The 19646-nt window shown below is 41.0% G+C and overlaps 2 long non-coding RNA genes across 2 annotated transcripts; one reads left to right on the plus strand and one right to left on the minus strand.

Annotated features, from left to right (window-relative positions):
• Positions 1-2727: 2727 nt before the first annotated feature.
• On the plus strand, positions 2728-5233 carry LOC134463652 (uncharacterized). Its single transcript, XR_010037788.1, has 2 exons — positions 2728-3304; positions 3999-5233. It is a non-coding gene; the product is annotated as an uncharacterized LOC134463652 (long non-coding RNA).
• A 3887-nt stretch (positions 5234-9120) lies between these two features.
• LOC134463656 (uncharacterized) lies at positions 9121-14764 on the minus strand. The gene is made up of 6 exons (XR_010037790.1): positions 14517-14764; positions 13998-14069; positions 13276-13327; positions 12262-12498; positions 11228-11286; positions 9121-10368 (listed from the first exon to the last, which is right to left on the minus strand). It is a non-coding gene; the product is annotated as an uncharacterized LOC134463656 (long non-coding RNA).
• Between the last annotated feature and the right edge of the window lie 4882 nt (positions 14765-19646).

Consider the following 19646-nt stretch of genomic DNA (forward strand, 5'->3'; position numbering starts at 1 on the left):
TGTCTCTTCTAAGCACAATCTTCTCGTTGATTTAATGCATGTTATATTTTCCATCCTCTCCACAGAATATGACAACATTGTCTTCATATGGCTGTTTGTATGCATTATCTAACTGAAGTTGTGTGTGGTTTTTCTGTTGCACATTTAAGAAACTTACTATTTCTTTTGGTCTAAATCTTACTTTACAGTTTTACGTCTCCAGTTTTCCCTGAGGTCCAAAATATTCTGTGGAATGACACTGTTGATGGGTAAGTAGTAGTTTCATTTAATTCATATGCTGTGTTTTTTAACTGAAGTACAACACAAATCTCAATCCCTCTTTATCAGATCTCATTCTATCTGGTGACATTAGGATATAATTATCAATATTATAAATGCAGTTTTTAGGCATGTCCTTTGTATGTTCACAAAACCTATGAACGAAAGAGAGGGAAGACTAGGAGGGGCCTAGCAAAACCAAAGAGGCACATTAATACTGTAAAAATGACAATGACAGCATAGACGAGCATCATCATATTGGCTGAGAGGACACTATGATACCTCTTCCTTACGATGGTGAATAGTAGATGAGCTGGATAAAAGAGGGGTTAGAGTTTATGCAAATAGTCTTCCCTTAAAAATATCTACCCCCTGCAACCTTGTATGGAAATGGTCTCATCTTGAAAATCACTTGTATTGATATCATTAATACAATTGCTGAGGGGGTTAGTAGACTTAAGTCAGTGATGTGTATTTCCATTGCATTGGTTAATGTGCAGTCTGTTCAAAGTAAGATTTAATATCTATTGGTTGTGTTTCTGTCAGAAGTACAGTGCATTACCAGGCGAATACACCGGTGGCGACAAGATCAAGCGACAGAGAATCGCTGGACTGTGCAGCAAGAGTGATAGAAGTATGTCCGTTAAAAGCAGAATGCAAGCAGTCCAACATTCCAATTGGCTGTGGCGACTGTTGCAATACCACATCATAGCTAATTTGAATAATAAGTAAAACTACAAACTGTCGCTCAAGTCGCGCGAATTGCCTCTAGTGGCCCGAATCACTTTTGTTGCGCGACTCAATGCAAAGTCAATTACTTCCGTCGCTGGAATCGCTGATGTAGTGCTTGGTCTATTTGTGACGGATATGTTGTGGTAGGCTATTCACCTTCTATTCTTGCTATGGTTCATTCTTCTGTTTCAGCAGCAAAATGTAACAAGCTTGTCCTGGAGGACTGCTCTAATGGGGAATGCTGTGGAGGAGAGACAGGCAGACTGTGGTCCATCGTGTGTGCTCCCAGTGCGTTAATACACGGACAGTCCTTTTTAAGTAAGATTTCATATCTCCTGGACCAATAATGAAAATTTGTATTGATCAAACAAAAAAATGAAGGAGGAATAATATCCATTTATATAATCATTCAATGTGTCATTATGCATGTTTTTGTAATTTCACAGTGACACTTGTACATGTAGTTAAACACATTTCATATACAGACAAAAAATGTGCTAGGCTCCAGTGCTTGAGATTGTGACTGATGTAGACTTTGCAGCTGCACATTTAGTCCACCAGATGGCAGGTTTAAGCTTACAAATCAAATAGTTACAATTAACAAAAGGCTTGACCTCAATGGGTGGCTGAACTGGTAGAAACACTTTTAGATGTTATGTTTAGTCATGGGAACTTGTGCCCAAGTCATGGAAAAGTCATGGACATTTGTTGGTTAAAATGTCTTTGAACTCTGATTGGTTGCGTTTCTGTGAAAAGTGGCACATTTAAAAAGATGCATTTCTGCATGTTGCTGTCTTTCTTTAGCCTCCTAGTTTCATAATCAAAAAGCAAGTTCACAGTAAGTAGTTTGGTATTTTGGGCAGGTCTTTGATGTGCAGATTTAATGTAGTGGTGCGCTGCTTTCTTCATCTACACCTTTCTTCATCCACACCTACTGGTGCTATCACAATAACTGATGTACACTTCTATCTGTGTTGTTTTCAGGTGCAACCAGAGGAATAATGTGATTGAGAGGAAGAGTGGCCCCATACATTGCTTGACCTGGAGCCTACCAAAGTCTAAGGTCTCAGGTAGGCAGCAATTGTGGGAATGTTGTTGGAATGTATTGTGTGTTGGCGTTACAGGGCACTCCATTCATTTCTTTGTGGTTAGACGATTCAATGTCATGAATGTCAGCCAAATCACTGGGGTAACATACTGTATGCTTTTAAACTAACCTTCTGTCTAAATTGGAAAAAACACTACTAACATGATGTTTGCCCAAGTATTGACACTACATCTTATGTGACATTTTTATGGTCGCCCTTTTACATGAAACTTAGTATGTTTCATAAGGGGCCAGTGCACAGTATGTTAGCATTTGACCACCACTGTTTGAGGTGCTGAGGAAATATCTTCAACTCCTCAACATGATGCAATTTCAAATGCCTGAATCTGGACTCATGTACCCTCCACAAGCCGTACACAAGTTTTGATGAGCCTGATTGAAATTAAGAGATGAAACTAAGGTGTTCACTCTTAAATTAGAGCTGATACTAATAGTATTACTGATAGTAGATTCTAATAGTATTACTATCTCTCACAGTTTGTAATCATAATTTTAGCATTCCTGTTTAATGATGGAATGCTCTTGCTGAGGACTGCTGATTCTGCTGTGTTGTGTTTTGTAGTTGGTGTTAATGTTTCACAGTGACACTTGTACATGTAGTTAAACACATTTCATATACAGACAAAAAATGTGCTAGGCTCCAGTGCTTGAGATTGTGACTGATGTAGACTTTGCAGCTGCACATTTAGTCCACCAGATGGCAGGTTTAAGCTTACAAATCAAATAGTTACAATTAACAAAAGGCTTGACCTCAATGGGTGGCTGAACTGGTAGAAACACTTTTAGATGTTATGTTTAGTCATGGGAACTTGTGCCCAAGTCATGGAAAAGTCATGGACATTTGTTGGTTAAAATGTCTTTGAACTCTGATTGGTTGCGTTTCTGTGAAAAGTGGCACATTTAAAAAGATGCATTTCTGCATGTTGCTGTCTTTCTTTAGCCTCCTAGTTTCATAATCAAAAAGCAAGTTCACAGTAAGTAGTTTGGTATTTTGGGCAGGTCTTTGATGTGCAGATTTAATGTAGTGGTGCGCTGCTTTCTTCATCTACACCTTTCTTCATCCACACCTACTGGTGCTATCACAATAACTGATGTACACTTCTATCTGTGTTGTTTTCAGGTGCAACCAGAGGAATAATGTGATTGAGAGGAAGAGTGGCCCCATACATTGCTTGACCTGGAGCCTACCAAAGTCTAAGGTCTCAGGTAGGCAGCAATTGTGGGAATGTTGTTGGAATGTATTGTGTGTTGGCGTTACAGGGCACTCCACTCATTTCTTTGTGGTTAGACGATTCAATGTCATGAATGTCAGCCAAATCACTGGGGTAACATACTGTATGCTTTTAAACTAACCTTCTGTCTAAATTGGAAAAAACACTACTAACATGATGTTTGCCCAAGTATTGACACTACATCTTATGTGACATTTTTATGGTCGCCCTTTTACATGAAACTTAGTATGTTTCATAAGGGGCCAGTGCACAGTATGTTAGCATTTGACCACCACTGTTTGAGGTGCTGAGGAAATATCTTCAACTCCTCAACATGATGCAATTTCAAATGCCTGAATCTGGACTCATGTACCCTCCACAAGCCGTACACAAGTTTTGATGAGCCTGATTGAAATTAAGAGATGAAACTAAGGTGTTCACTCTTAAATTAGAGCTGATACTAATAGTATTACTGATAGTAGATACTAATAGTATTACTATCTCTCACAGTTTGTAATCATAATTTTAGCATTCCTGTTTAATGATGGAATGCTCTTGCTGAGGACTGCTGATTCTGCTGTGTTGTGTTTTGTAGTTGGTGTTAATGTTGGTTTTTTTTTTTTATATGGCCATATGCACCGTCATATATTTACTCATGCCCATGCATGTATATTTATTTTGTTTTGCAGGTGTCTCCAGAAGAACACATCCCAATGAAGACCCCAGTCATAGTCATCAACTTGACAGCTCAGCCTGTTACTTGAACTGTGTTCTTAGAGCCAAGTGTAACTGAGGTGTTTCCACACAGTCTGTCCCCCTTGGATCTTGAACTTGCCACCACCTAGTCAACGCATCGGTTCGGGTATGGGAGGCACAGCACGATACCGCTGAGCTAAATGACCAGTCCCATAGCTCAGCGCTGCTGGTACTGTATGAGGCTTCGGGAGGGAGGTTTACTATCCTTCCACGCCACACTCTGCTAGTTGGCCTCCGTTACACAAGCTCGAATAATCCAAGCAGTCAATCCAACTTCTTCAGCACTGCCTTTGAACACTATGAAGAACCACTCAGAACCACTGGTCCTAGAACTAAATGACCACATTATACTGTTAAAGGTCCACTGTGTAGGATGGTGATCAGAGCAGGTATTGCACCTGTGCTGCTCATTGCAACTGTGCTACCTATTGTCCATTTTGACATTTGAATTTTCAAGAATTTTACCAAGTATTTACTAGTATGTACCAATATTTACTAGTATGACCAAAATACAGTACATTATGCAACTAAATTCAAGATGGTGGACAATGGACTCCTTTCATGTTTTCATGAAAAGTGTAATTTTCCCAGTCATAATGAATACTCAGAATTTGATGGTGGTAAGTATTCTGAAAAAGGTTACATTTGTGAATGGCCTGAATGAATTCTGGAAAGAAACTGCTTAAAAATATTACACAGCGTACCTTTTAACATTTCATCTGTAGTAACAGAATGTAGCGTTTCTCAGCTGCGACTCAAACCTAGACCCTCTTTCGTGGTGGTTGTTGTAATGACACACTAAAAGCGATAATATTTGCATGAAGCTGCTCAGAAAGTGTCACTGGATATATACCTTGATAAAAGCAACAGAATCTTCAAAGAAGAACAGATACAAAATGGGATGCATGCATCATGACATTCCAACTGGTTGCAGTGATATTCATGGAAATGTCTAATGCCTTTTCACCATTAACTTAAACTTCTTTTATGTTCTGTTCTTGTCTCTTTGTTATGATTGAATTAGGAGTTTTAATTTACACAAAAGCTGACACATGTCCCACCTTTCTGTTAAGACTTGGTCCTAAGTGTTCTGATTTGTTTGCTGTTTTATACCTTGTGAATATTGATGATTTTTTAATGATTTTTTAATAAACTGTTTTGATCATTACATTGCACGTCTTAGTTATTTACAGGATTTTGGTCACAGTCCCTGGAGATGTGTGGGTTTAGGTGCGTTGCACAAGGGCACTTCAGCTGAGGATGTCGGGCGAGGTAAAGCTGGGATTCAAACATGCAACCCTCTGATCTTAAACTCATTTCCTCAAGCATTAGACCACGACTGATCACCTTGTTTTACTGGTGATTTCATGTTTAATGCAATAAATAAAACATCTTAGCATTGATGATGCCCTTAGTAATTACTGTCATTGTCTTTTAAAGTATGATCACCGCGATTTTGGTCATCGTTATAAGGCCAAGTTAGGCTAACACTGACTTGAGGAGTCTTCAGTGCAGCATATTGATAAAGTCCAGACACTGAGTTAGTTGATTCAATACAGTATGGACAATGAGTCTTTTTGGGCTGCATTATGAAAGAGAGCTGGCCCAAAACCTGGTTTAGTATGTGTTGGTGTTGAATACTCAATAGAAATGCAGGAGCAAAGTGAAATGATATCATGCAGTCTTGTACATTCCTTATGATGTTTAAAGACTACATTCACCATTTCTAGCTACCTTCTAGGCCCATAAAATGTGGTAAGCTATGACATGCTGATGTGTGCTTACAACAACTGTAATCCAATCATGGCATGTAGTTCATGGAATTACATATTACTTGGGTCTCGGATTAAAACTATGCATGTGACATAAAATAATGTTACCTAAAACATTTCTGAAATCTAATTGCACTCTGTTGCATCCCTTTTATGATAAGAAAAATACAGCCACATGAAATTACACCATGCAGTCTTTTGTACACCCAGGGGCGCAACTACAGTATATGCGACGAATGCGTTGCAGGGGGGCGCCAGAGAGAGGGGGGCACCAAAGGGAGGGCATTGGAGGGCGCCAAATAATGGGTTTTTTTGGTGGGGGGGCACCTAATAGTTCTTGCATACCCCCCCAGAAATGAGTAGTTGTGCCCCTGTGTACACCAGTGATACACATATTTCAAGACTACAAGACCACTAGGATTCTATCACCATTTCCAGATACTTTATAGGCTGGTAGAATGTTGATTATATGCTGCCAGGACATTCTGACATGTCCATACAACAACTCACCCAGGCATGGCCCATATTCTAAAGAATTGTATTATTTGAACCCAAGATTTAAGCCATGCATGTGACATACAATAATTTCCTGAATTATGCTGTGTAATCTAATTGCAATTTACACACTCACTGGTTCTGTAGCACCACCTTCACCACATTTTATCCTTAATCCAACAGGGGTTTCATCATTTTCAGTTTGTTTCATCATTTTCAATTTGTGTAATCCCTAACAGTAACATAATGTTCCACGTGCTCATATTTGTTTTCAATAACTGCCCTATAACTCTATTACAGGCTATTCATTATGGAATTCGTGATAATTAGGGTTAGGGTTACCATTTCTAATTTCCTTTTATTGCAGGATGACAAAATTTGGTATGCAACATCAATGTGTAACGAAAAACATGGGATTGGAGTCTGATTGTGGATTACTCATTGTTAAACTCAATAGCGCCCCCTAGGAATTCTTTTTTTTGACATTTTTGGCACCATCTGCTGGCAACATGCAACAATCTGGAAATCTAAAATTTGGCATAGAACATCTTTGTGTCTCCCAGAATAAGTAAGTTAAGTCAAATTACAGATTTCCTAGCCACAGACTCTGTAGCGCCCCCTACAATTTCATGCACTTTCTCTCTTTTTGACAACTTTGGCCCCACCCCCTTGGAATTCAAAAGTACATACAGACTTCATATTGGATATGTCACTTATATAGGTCACACTGAACATGTGAGTGAAGTCAAAATGCAGCCAACACATTTGCAGACTCAATAGCGCCCCCTAGAAATTCTATTTTTTGTCAGTTTTTCCTCATTTTTGACTCAGTCTACAGCCAACACATAAAAAGGTAGACGCCTGCAATTTGGTACGTTAGATCTATGTGTCACACAGAATAGGAAAAATAAGTTAAATTACAACTTCCATGTTCACTGGCTCTATAGCGCCCCCTAGAAATTCCACATTTTTGATTTTTGGCCCCGCCTCCCAGTCACATACAAGCAGGTAGAGGGCCAATATTTTACAGATATGTTTGTCACTATAGCCTCTATCAAAATATGTGCCATATGTTGACATTCCATGAAAAAAAGGTGTTACGCCTACCAAGCTGTAAATGGCTCCTTCGCTTCTTTTAATGTTACCTTTTTAGGATGGCTGTGGGCTAAGCATCGACAGAGCATGAAAATTTGGTGTAATAATTTTTTATTTTGCAGATCATGTATTTCTGCATCAAGACAAGTCAAAATAAGAATGTTTTGATGTTTTTTGACCAATTTATTGACTTTTAAGCATTAAAAGTCACAACCGTTGGATGCCAAAATTACACATGGCAAGCATTTCCCTTTCCCCACAGTGGCTACTATTAGTCAAATGCCTGAAAAATGGTTAAAATAATTTCAGCACATATCCATTTGTCAATTCAAGTACATATTGGGATGTATAAGTGGGTAATAAATGATTTATTAACTTAAAATTACCAACCGTCATAGCCGTTTCCTACCAAAATTATGCATTTCCAAGCATCCCAGTTTGCCCCACAGTGGCTACATTGACTCAAATACCTGAAAATTGGTTTATTTCACCACAGCACACATGGCTTTGTCAATCCAAGCACATATGGGGATGTTTAAGTGGGTTTTCAATCATTTATTTACTTATAAGTATCAAAAGTCTTAGTCGCTTGCTGGCACAATTATGTATTTCCAAGCAATTCAGGATGCCCCACGCATGGCTATTGAATCAAGCGTCTAAATCTTGGATTATTTCCTATCAACTTGCCAATTCAAGTGCATATGTGGATGTTAAAGAGAGTTTTAAGGATGTATGGACATAAAAGTAGGCTACCAAAAGTCATAGCTTGCTGCCAAAATAAGCATATACGTTCCCCCCAGTGGCTACATTGAGTCAAATCATGCTGGATTATTTCTGCAAGGCGTATGTTCACCTATCAATTAAACTAAAATGTGGATATTCAAGTGGGTTTTGAATTAGGCTATGTAAGTTATGTGTGTAGGCAAAACATACCTATTTTTACAGAAAAAAAAAAAACGAACTGGCAGCATATCCAAAACGGTCTCAGATTTGACATTGCAAAACTGTTTTTTATTTTTATTTTAGAATGGCACACATCTGGCCTATAAGCACAACTGTACTAATACTACTGCTGCCCATTAACAGATGTTAGGAGACCTTTTTAATGAATACTTACCACCGTCATGAAATTCAAAGTAGGCTATTTGTTATGACCGCCATTTTGAATGTCCAGAAATAGAATTTTTAGCTGCAAAACTTACTGTACTTTGGTCATACTATTAGATATCACTTTAGGCCTATTATTTAGTAATTAATCATGAAAAGATCTAATTTGGCAATGGGCAGCACTGTTTCAATGAGCAGCATAGTTGCAATACTCTGGCCAACATCCTACACAGCGCACCTTTAAGTAGACCTAATATGTAACGAATTGGTCATTGCCATTCTGGTAACAGCTAATTTAGGTCTACGGGGTAGTGTTTTAAAATGTTACATACACTCTTCTCCATCATCATGCATGGTAGTTCATATTGTGTTACATATGAATGAGCTGTTTCATTGGCCTGGGCCCACTCATATTCCTCTGACAACCAGATTTCATGTTCAAGTCTTGTTACAACATACATTAATGGTGTATGTGGGCCAACTGTGTAATACACATTTGAAATGATCCCATGGGCTGCATGAAATTAGGATTTTGCCCCCAGTGTTATGTACAATAAAACTGTAAACAATACGCTACACACAGAGCTGTCAAAGTCTAGCCATACCAGACGTTTATTTCACTGAACTCGCATCCCAGCATGCCCTGCACAAATGTTATTATGTCGTCTTCAAGTAGCATCAGGAAATATGAAATATCAGCACAGGCAACAGAGCAGACATAACATTTCCCCCTCCCCAGGGGAGACCCAGGAACATCATTCATATTGTCAGAGTACATAGTCCCTGAGATGGCCTGGATGGGCCCTTGTACGGGCCGGTCGCCTCCAGGTCTGTTGCAGTAGGCGGCGGCACCTTGCGAACACGGCGGAAAATGGCGGGACCCAGCTGCTCAGTCACTTGCAGTGGGGCAGAACAGAATGACTTGAGCTTGTGGCCCCGGGTAGGCCTGCGGATCCTCAATCAGTCCAGTGGAGCAAGTGTGGGGCTTTTAACCCTGTGGGAGCGGTCAAAGCACTGTTTCACTCTGCGTTGATGAGTGGCGACCCAGCTGCTCCAGTGTCTGGTGTCGCGCACCATGCGGGGCAGATGGTAGTGGGCCAACAGGGAACTGCAGACGATCCAAAGGTAAAGGCAGTTCGGTCTAAGTTTAATGTGAAGAGACTAGCACATTCTATTAATTTAACATATACTCAACTCCAAGCTCAAACCTGATAAAGGCATATAGTATATTGACAATTCAGAATTCAAAACAAGGACCAACCAGATGTGTCAATTACGTAAACTTTGACAAAGTTTTGTATAAAAATCACCTGTCACATCGACTTGACTGGTCCCTTGAAGAAGAAATATTACAGACTGTACACAATTCAGAATCGTTGGCAGGCATCATTAATGTATCACAGCTATTCAAACCACCTGAAATAAAATATGACTTATAGTGGATCGTGTAGAATTATACTGTGAGTTTGCATACAGCCTCTGGTCATGCCATGACCAAGTGAAGACGTATGGCAGTTCTTCAGTCACTTGGTCATAATTCGGCATCCTGGGATGGGAGAGAGGAGGGACGATTTGGCATGACAGTCTGGTAGATGAAGATGTTGGCGAGTCTGGAGTTGCGGAAGCAGATACTCCTGTACCTCTACCCGGAGGGCAGCAGGCTGAACAGCTTGTATGCGTTGTGGTATACATCACTGCCAATAATCAGTCCTTCATAGGTGAAGCAGGTGGTAAATGTCTTGCTTGAGGGGAGTGGGGTCCCAGAAGCCTTGTTGTAGTCTGTGCAGCTTCCACCCCACATAGTGATGATGAATCTACGGAATTCGGTGACACACTGGAAACAACATAAAAAACAGGAGATATATATTTTAAACAAATATATACATTTTTTTAAAGCAGGAGATATATACACAGAAACATATACATAACAATCTCAAATTAAATACAGATTCAGACATTATAATGGCTTTCCACTTGTTGCTGTATTTGGGGAAATGATACATTTTTTTAGTGTACTCATCCCTCTCAACTTTCAAGCAGTTTGTGGAGACTCATCTCGTCTGAGAGAGCTCCCCTACATAACAAAGCATTCATTCCTAATCTGTAATTCATAACCCTATGCACTTACTTTATCCTGCTTACACACGATCAGTAGGTCTTCAGTTTTACAATGGTTTACTTGTATACAGCTGTCCTCTGTGTTCACCCCACACTCTGATCCACATGGATACACATTTGGATAAAGTGTCTGCTAAATGCATTGTAATGTAATATAATGTGATAAAATCACAACACCAAAACAACAACTAAACTGTACTTAAGTTAACCTTCCTCTACTTGGTGGGTTAAAAGATGTCAAGTAGACATATTCTTTTCAGCTTTACAATGTAGAGGGGTGATATTTGTGTGGAGATCTACAAACACAACTGGGAGGTTAGCATGGTCCATTCTGCAGGAGCAGCACTGAGCAATGTGTGCGGTGTGGGGGAGATAATATGGTTAGGTTGAGAAATATGGTTAACTACTTCTACTGTGATCCACCTTCATAGTACACGGACGTAAGACACTTTACCACTGACAGATATTTGGTTGTCTATTGACCCCAAGTGATGGCCTTCAAAAACATCACAGGCAGGATAATGGAGCGCAACTTGAAAAGAATATGCTTTTTCGACAGATAAAGTAAAACATACCTGCAACCAAACTGGCAGCGTGTTCACTCATCATCTCCTTAGCACATACCCGTTAGAATCTGTGAAAAGTGTAACATGCAATGAAATTAGAGTTGTCTGCCTGTATTGTGAAACTCAAACATTCTAATGACTAATCTTGCGGAGCGAGTAATTAGTGGTGTGTGTGTGGAGTCAAGTCAGTTATATTGTCATTTTCTTCATATGCACAGGTTATACAAGTAAAATGAAATTCTCACTCTATGCCATGTCAGGACATAGTCTGTAAATGTCAGTTCTGTGTATGTCTGACATTAGTGCAAGACAGGACACGTAACACTAGTAACAATAAAGTAATTAATTAATAAATAATTACAACAAGCAGCGTTGGTGCATTGTATGTTACAGAGGCCAGCAGTTCTTGGTAGTGGAGGTCTGAGGTAGTGCAGGTAAGGTGCAGGTAAGGTGCAGTCACATGGTGCGGTTCCATAGGAGCTGTCTGTGTGTGTGTATGCGTGTGCGTGTGTGTGTCCTTTCCACGAGGGACAGGATCAACAAGCGGTATGTACAGTATGATGTCAAACGCAAACAGGTCATTTGAGTAATCTGGGTCTTCACTTTTTCCCTTGGATGCTCATCAGTGTAGGGCCTCTAAAACTTGGTCGAAGTAGACAAATACTGAGGCACTCAAGGTAACATTTTTTTCTTTTATTACTTGGCTACAATGCCTACGTGTTTCGATCCTTATGTCCCTTCCTCAGGGCATATGTAAAAATTGTAACCTTTAGGAGTTTAGTGCCTCAGCATTTTTCTACCTATGTATGATGTGGTGTATGTTGTTGCAGGGTCCAGACAGTTATTGTTGGGTAGTGTATGAATGGGATAGTGGGGTAGTGTGTTTAGAGAATGCCAAAAATTGCACATAAGCAGTGTAGTCAGTAGATCCACATCACAAGATGAGATTCTGGGGGGTGAAATGGGATGAATTTGATGTGCAAAATAGAAAGACCACAGCTGACCGACCAGTATGACAAAATGTTCAGTTTGTGTATGCTTACCTGCAAATTAGTCTCTGGAAGTAGGAGGGGGAGGGCTGGATTATCTGACGGAGGCTGGACAGGATGAATTCCATGGGAATGGTTGAAGAGGGCAGTCGGGGTGCCCGGAGTGTCATCACTACCCCTCGCTGCAGCTCCTGGATCAGCTGGGTTGTTGGCACTGCCTGGGCTGAGGAGCTGGATTTCTGTTTTTGCCATGATTGGTAGACCCTTTGAATAACTCGTTACCAGCATGATCTATGTAGGTGGGAACAAGCAAAATCCACAAAGATGGTGTGTATACAGCAGGGGTGAAAGTAGTTTTCATGTCTTACAGGTGCTATAGCCCACCCATCCCCACCCTCAACCAAATGTAACGGAGGCTAACTAGCACAGAGTTGGCGTAGATTAACGTTGGTAAACCTCCCTCTGATAGCCTCATACAGTCTCGTGCCGTTGGGCCGAGAGACTAGTCTCTTGGCCCAGCGGTATCGTACTGTGTCTCCCATTCCGAACCGTTGTAGTTGACGAGGTCGCACGTTCGATCCCCGAGGGGGGTGAACAGGTGCAAGATGACCTCCGTCACAGTGGTGCCGTATGACCCGGGATGGGAGTGAGGTTTAAGGGGGAGAGTGTAACGGAGGCTAACTAGCACAGAGTTGGCGTAGAACGTTGGTAAACCTCCCTCCGATAGCCTCATACAGTCTCGTGCCGTTGGGCCGAGAGACTAGTCTCTTGGCCCAGCGGTATCGTACTGTGTCTCCCATTCCGAACCGTTGTAGTTGACGAGGTCGCACGTTCGATCCCCGAGGGGGGTGAACAGGTGCAAGATGACCTCCGTCACACAAACAAAATAAACATGAGCACTACAGATCTATAACTGACTCTTTCAGGTGTCTTCATAGGACACTTAAATGGCAGTGTATGTGTTTTTCCACACCTTGCTTTTTCAGATGAGGGTTTTTGTCCAGCATTAACTCTGTTCTCTTACCAGCTATGTGCTGCTGCTGTAAATGTTATACCAGTCATACACACCTGTGCGCAACGGTACACTTTCAGATGCCTAGGAGCGATGCGATGGAGATGCCTAGGGAAATGCAGACATAACATATGATGACCATATGATCACAAGACTACTACTACTACTACTGTAACAAAACAACAACAAAAAACACAAATAACAGTACTAAAAACATTATGGTAAGCTTATTTAGTCACACAGCATCTCATTCATATGCAGTTAAAAAAAAACATGAAAAAATAAATAAAACAGCCCCACCCAATGAAGTTCGATATAGAGTTGGGGGAATTAGAATATGTAATGGAAATGGGCCATTTTATACAGAGAAGCATTTGAAACAAGGTAGACACAGTTTTGGCTGCAATGCTAGGTTGGGTGCCATGGTCAATAGGACTTTTTTTTTTTAATTACTATGACATTATACTTTAGCTGACGCTTTAGTCCAAAGCACAGAGTATTGGTTACAGTCCCTGGAGCAGTGTGGGGTTAGGTTACATGCCTTGCTCAAGGGCACCTCAGCCATGGAGCAAGATAGGGAGTGGAAAAGTGGGATTCTAACCTGCAACCCTCTGATCTGACGCCCGCCTCCTGCTCTAGGCTGCCTACTTCATGTATAGATGCAAATGTAAGTTCAAACACATTTTACCTGCATGTACAGAAAGAATGGAATTTGAACTTGAAACACCTAACCAAACCTGTAGCCTACACACACAAAATGACTGCCCATGTAGCCTACCTGGGACAGAAGCACCAGCTCAGTAGGTTAATGACAGAACCAGTCCGAAGCAGGTACAACATATCCTGTCACCTGAAAGTTGGGGGGGAGAGAGAGAGAGAGAGAGAGAGAGAGAGAGAGAGAGAGAGAGAGAGAGAGAGAGAGAGAGAGAGAGAGATTAACTTAGTGAACCTGTCAAGCAAGTGCTCTGCTCAGAATGAGATTTCAGAGTACATATCGCGCTATTTACTCTCTTTAGCAGAACTTTGGCGCATCTGACGTCGTTTTCAAAGTTCTGCTTGCTTGATGAGGCCGAGATACCGCTTGTAAAACCAAACAGTATATAATTATGGACAGAATAATTTGCCACGCGAGCAATAATGGGTAGGCTAGGCTAGGCTACACAGTAGAAGCAGCTGGCTGGTAAAACCAACTGTGACAGTCAGAAAAGTTTGGCGACTAAACCAATGATGTGACCTGGAAGACGCATTCAAATATAGCAGTTAATGCACATTCGCCTTATCAATTAAATTAACTTACCTCCAGTCCAATACGGTCCAGCTAAACCCAGTACATGGGAATGCAGTCCGTAAAATCCACAATCCAGAGAGTGGTCGCAATAAAATGACATCATTGGTGTAGTAGCAGAGGGAGGGGGTCTGGGGATTTATGAATGAAATATTTGAAACTATTCAAAACGTTGTAGGCCTAGAGGTTGTTGTGCGCAAATCACGCTCTGGACAAATTTATGTCAATGTTTACAGGGTTCGTTTTAATTCAATCAAACAGAAAAAGACTTGCTAAAATCAAAACTTGACTTTAATAGCCCAAAAGAGCTCATTCGTTTGTGGGGACTTAACAGCATATTTATAATGAGTCGTTACGTTAAGCAACGTGAATAACGTTTTGTTTTTGTTATAAATAGGCTAACAATAAAGCCTCCTGGCCTTAAAAGATAGTGCTGGCTACTGCGCATGTGTGACATAAAAGAGAATGCGTCGTTATATCGACGCAATTTTGGTTTTGGTTTGCGTGATAAATGAGACGCAATTCATTCGAGATCACGTTGGGTAGGTTACGCAACAACTCCGGTGGGGAGGGAGAAGGCACGCGACAGGCCCTTGAGCACCTATAAGACACACGAAAGATTTTGAAGATGCCTGGGTGTCGGCTAGAGCCCTACACACAGTCTACATATTAGGGTACAAAATATGCTCACAATCAACCTCTCTAATACAATGTTGAGTTTAGAACTTTTAGTTAGGCCTATCATACACCTGACAGCCAGCCAGCGCCACGTTTAGGTAGTAAAAAAAAAAACGACAGCCAGCTGTAGATATGCCTCGGAAAAATATGCCAAGATTCCATGTTTCAACTGATTTGCTTTGCAATTCGTATTTTTGATTGAAGCTTCCTAAATTAAGTTTTCAAATTCAGATTCACCTGCACCTTGAGATAGGCAAAGGGATATGGAAGGCCAAAACGGCCACATTTCGGATCAAAGTAGCACGTTAAGATTGAAATTCGCCCGTTAAAAGCGCCCGTTTTCCCGGAATACGGGCGCTTTTTTCGCCGTCTTTCACCAACAACGGCCGCTCTGTACGCGCGCCATGATGCGTTGGAACGACGCACGTCACCGACGCCCGTAATTTCATGTCAAAGCGCGCGTTCCTGACGCGCGTCGCTACCGAGACAACGGGCGTTGAAGAGATAGGCAAAGGGAGGGGCAGCATGCGCGATGCGGGGGGCACGCGCAGCTCTACATGGGAGGGAGGGGGGAACAAGCATGCATGCGACCAGGGCAGAGACGCAAAATATGTCGAAGATGTCGTGGGAGTAGAGCGACTGCCCTGACGGCCTGAGGTGAGCTGGAAACACAGCAGACTACACAGTATTAAACTACATGATCACAATTAATGTCTAGCCGATCTCGAGTAGAGATGATATAAAACCCGGAGGATCCGGTTGGAGAGCCGGGTAAAGACCTCATCCGAACAGACCGGATGGCTGTCGTGCATTGATCCGCCAAAGGCGGGTCAGACGGCATTTCATTAATATGTCAACAAAATGGCAGTTACAACGCGATAAATTGTGAAACCGGACTGTATCCTCTTTAGTTGACTACAACAGCCATTCTCTAATCTCCCTACTATGCTGTTCAGTCACGAACACTCACTGAGTAAAACTGAACCAACTCCCGCCTCGTCATTCATCGAGCCCGTTTGATCCGTCCAGCCTGTTGTGGCCAATTGAGTCGCGGATCCACACTCCCTATGTGTGTGCTTCTGACTCTGTTGAGGTCTACATTTCTAAATGTTAACAATGCTCTGCCAACGCTTTAACATCTCAGTATGTAGGCTACTCTTAGGGAAATTATAGTCTACAGACGTGACTCTACTATCACTCACTGCGTTACAGCGTACCGTCTTTAAAGACACTGCTGTCACTCCCCTCGTCCGAGTCACTCAGCAGCGGCGCCCTCGGCGACTCGGTGAGACGAATCCTGACTGAGTTGTTGGTAGCAGCGAATCCCCTACGGATCGGATCAACGCTTAAGTTTCGTTTTTGCCACGAGTGTGCGAGTCGCAAGGCAACTCGGCAGCGGAAGCGAGTGGTCATCTGCTGCTCGCCTCCTGACTGTCCCTGCTCAACTAGACTTCTGCTCCCAAATATTAGACTTTTAGTCTTCTTAAACACAAACACAAACACATTATTTATTGCAAAATCAGGAACATGCCGTTTCACTGCTGCCAAAGGCTGTTCGAGTTGTGGTTGCATGTTTAGTGAGGAGACCCAGGTGGGTCGGATCGCAGCATGAGTTTAGGAACTGTGACGTTCATAAAGTGAGTTTTGTTGATCAAACTGTCTTACTCTTTGATTTATCAACGTGAATTGATGAATGGAACAACAAAGGTGAGGCGCATAGCTACTTAACGAAAGAAACGTTTTAAAAAATACATTATTATTATTTATTTTTATTTATTTTAAATAAGTGATCCGTGTGATCCGAGTGATCCGTCTAATCCGGATACCCTCCTTGGAATGATCCAATCAATCCGGACGCCTCAAAGAGTCGAGTTAAGCACCTCTAATCTCGAGTTTAGGACGTTTGATCCTAAATAATCTGACAGCCAGGGTGTGCCACGTTCAGATATTGGGGGAATACGACAGCCAGCTAGCTTGCTTGCAGTCAACGTTTTACATGGCTCAGGTTGTTTTGTGGAAGGCTAACCCAACTAAGAAACATGCAGATGACATGTCGTTTTATCAAGCAAGAGAGAACTTAAGGGGGTAGGCTAGCTAAAGGAAGCACATCTCTGCAGAGTTGGCTGCGAAAAAAATGAACAGGTGCAGGTGAGGCAGAGAATCTTTTTCAGGATTGTAGAGGTTTGATCTTGGTGAGACCGCTAGGAAAGTGCGTTTTCTTACGCTGATATAGCCTATTCTCCGACCCATAGATAGGCTGTTTCCACTGTCAATGTCCATGTAGAAATAAATCCACTCCACGTGATAACTGACGTTTACTGTTCTTCTCAAGACATAGGCCTACAAAATGTGCATGAACTAACTAAAATATCTGTAATGAAAATAAAAGGTTATAAAGTCTGCGAGAAGCTCGGAGCTTCAGAGCAACATATAAGAACTGGTGCTCCCACGCCACGGTTCTTTGCGATCTGAAATGAAAGCCGGCTCGTCCATTCTTAAAGCGACAGTACACATTTTTAATATAGGCTACAAAAGACCCAACAAATGACCTAAACCTGTGAATTCTTATTGTTTTAGCTTTCCTATATAATATTCATCATTTTAATCATGGAATATGCATATTAATTAAATTTCAAATTCAAATTAAATGATCTTTTTAACATGTTTTAACTATTTCTATTTATTATAACTTAAAGTCTACTTTGGCTGCTACAAGGATTATAAAGATGACAGTGGGTTAATTGATTAAGCATCCTCATATTTAGCCTATTAATTTAGGCCTACTCATCATTTCATTTCATTTAAGATGAGGATGACTCAGAGCCACAGACCTCTGCACATAGGGCAGGTAGGCATAAGACTGATAATCTCTGTGACTGATACAGGTTTAAAAACTATCAAGGCTTTTTCTCATAATTTCATTTAATTTAGGGGCAGCCACATACCACACATGAGGAAATGTGGATCAGGAGACATTTAGGGCAGGTGGGCATAAGGCTGATCATCTCTGATATGATTAATAGGTAGGCCTACATGTTTAAAAACTAGCATGTTATATCATATGGTACGCATATTCAGGATACTATACAATAAAAATATTAATAATTATGACAATAATATACTACTTCTACTACTACTACTAAAAATAATAATACCCATGGTGCAGTTTCCTAAAAATTCTGAAGGCCGCTCATTGTTGATGGGTTTTTTTTTTTTTTTGGGGGGGGGGGGGGGGGTTGCCCTTTCTTCAGGTTAGAGCAACTGCCCTTTGAAATTCCTGTGCACGTCCCTGCTCCTATGAGCCTGCGGAACCCACCAACGTGATGTCATAATAGTACATTTTCTAAAAATGGTCAACCTGCAACCCAAAAAGTTACTGCACTTTTAGAGAGTTAGCCTACTTGTGCACAGTCCCTGGTGCTGAACAAAAAGATTACGTATTTTTTGAAAAAAGGTTCGCACACTCCTTTGGATTTTTTCTTCTTTTTATTCATTCATTCAATGGCAATGACGTTTCAACATCTCGGTCTTCCTCAGATTCCAATCTTACTCAAAGAAGAAAAAAATCCAAAGGAGTGTGCGAACCTTTTATCAAAAAAAAAGTTGCTGCACTTTGCCTTTGAAGGGCAGTAAATGGGGTAAGGTACCACTGCTCGTCAATAATAATAATACCTTTGTTTTATATTGCCCCTTTCTAAAACATCCAAGGTCGTTTTACATAGTATCAGTGTGAGTGTGTGTAGGTGTGTGCTTGTGGACACTAGAAGTCAAAGGCCTCCAAAAAGAGATGGTTTTTAACCCATAGAGGTCTAATTGCCCTTGAGAGGGCAATTTGACATGTCTCCAAAAACAAATCTGTAACTCTGTGAGTTTTTGTCATTGAAACACATAAGTTACACCATTAGAAACCTCAGACCTTCCAGATTTCACATATATATATATTAAATAAATTATATAGCTGGCCCAATTTAAAGAAAGTGAAAAGAAATCTTCGCATATTCTGTACTCTCTGTCTGTAGCAGCCACACCTATAGCTATTCACATGTAAAGTACCGGTGCTTGAGTGGCTATTCAGAGGTGACAACACGCCCCTTTCAGGTAGGGTAAACACAGCAGATGTAGAGTGACAGGGGGGTTGGGGCTATCAGAGCACATGGGGATTGACAGGGGGGTGTGGGCCATTAGAGGTTTGTTCACACCTATCTCATTAGTATTCAAATGAGACAGGCAGTGGCAGTGACATAGTCATTCTTTTTTGCATTTTGTATGAAAACAACAAAACATTTCTAAATGCCCTTTTCACTTTTATGCTGCCAACACATTTGTTTACAAGATTCAAACTTCAAAAGTCTTGGCTAGATATATTTATTGTGTGTTTTCTTGAACTTTTTGAAGACCTCTGAAACCTGTTTTTTTGTACAGTTGTGTTTATACTCAATTTAAATAAAACATGTTTGTATGACA

The sequence above is a fragment of the Engraulis encrasicolus genome, chromosome 2 (assembly GCF_034702125.1).
Source record: "Engraulis encrasicolus isolate BLACKSEA-1 chromosome 2, IST_EnEncr_1.0, whole genome shotgun sequence".
In the NCBI taxonomy this organism is placed as follows: Eukaryota; Metazoa; Chordata; class Actinopteri; order Clupeiformes; family Engraulidae; genus Engraulis; species Engraulis encrasicolus.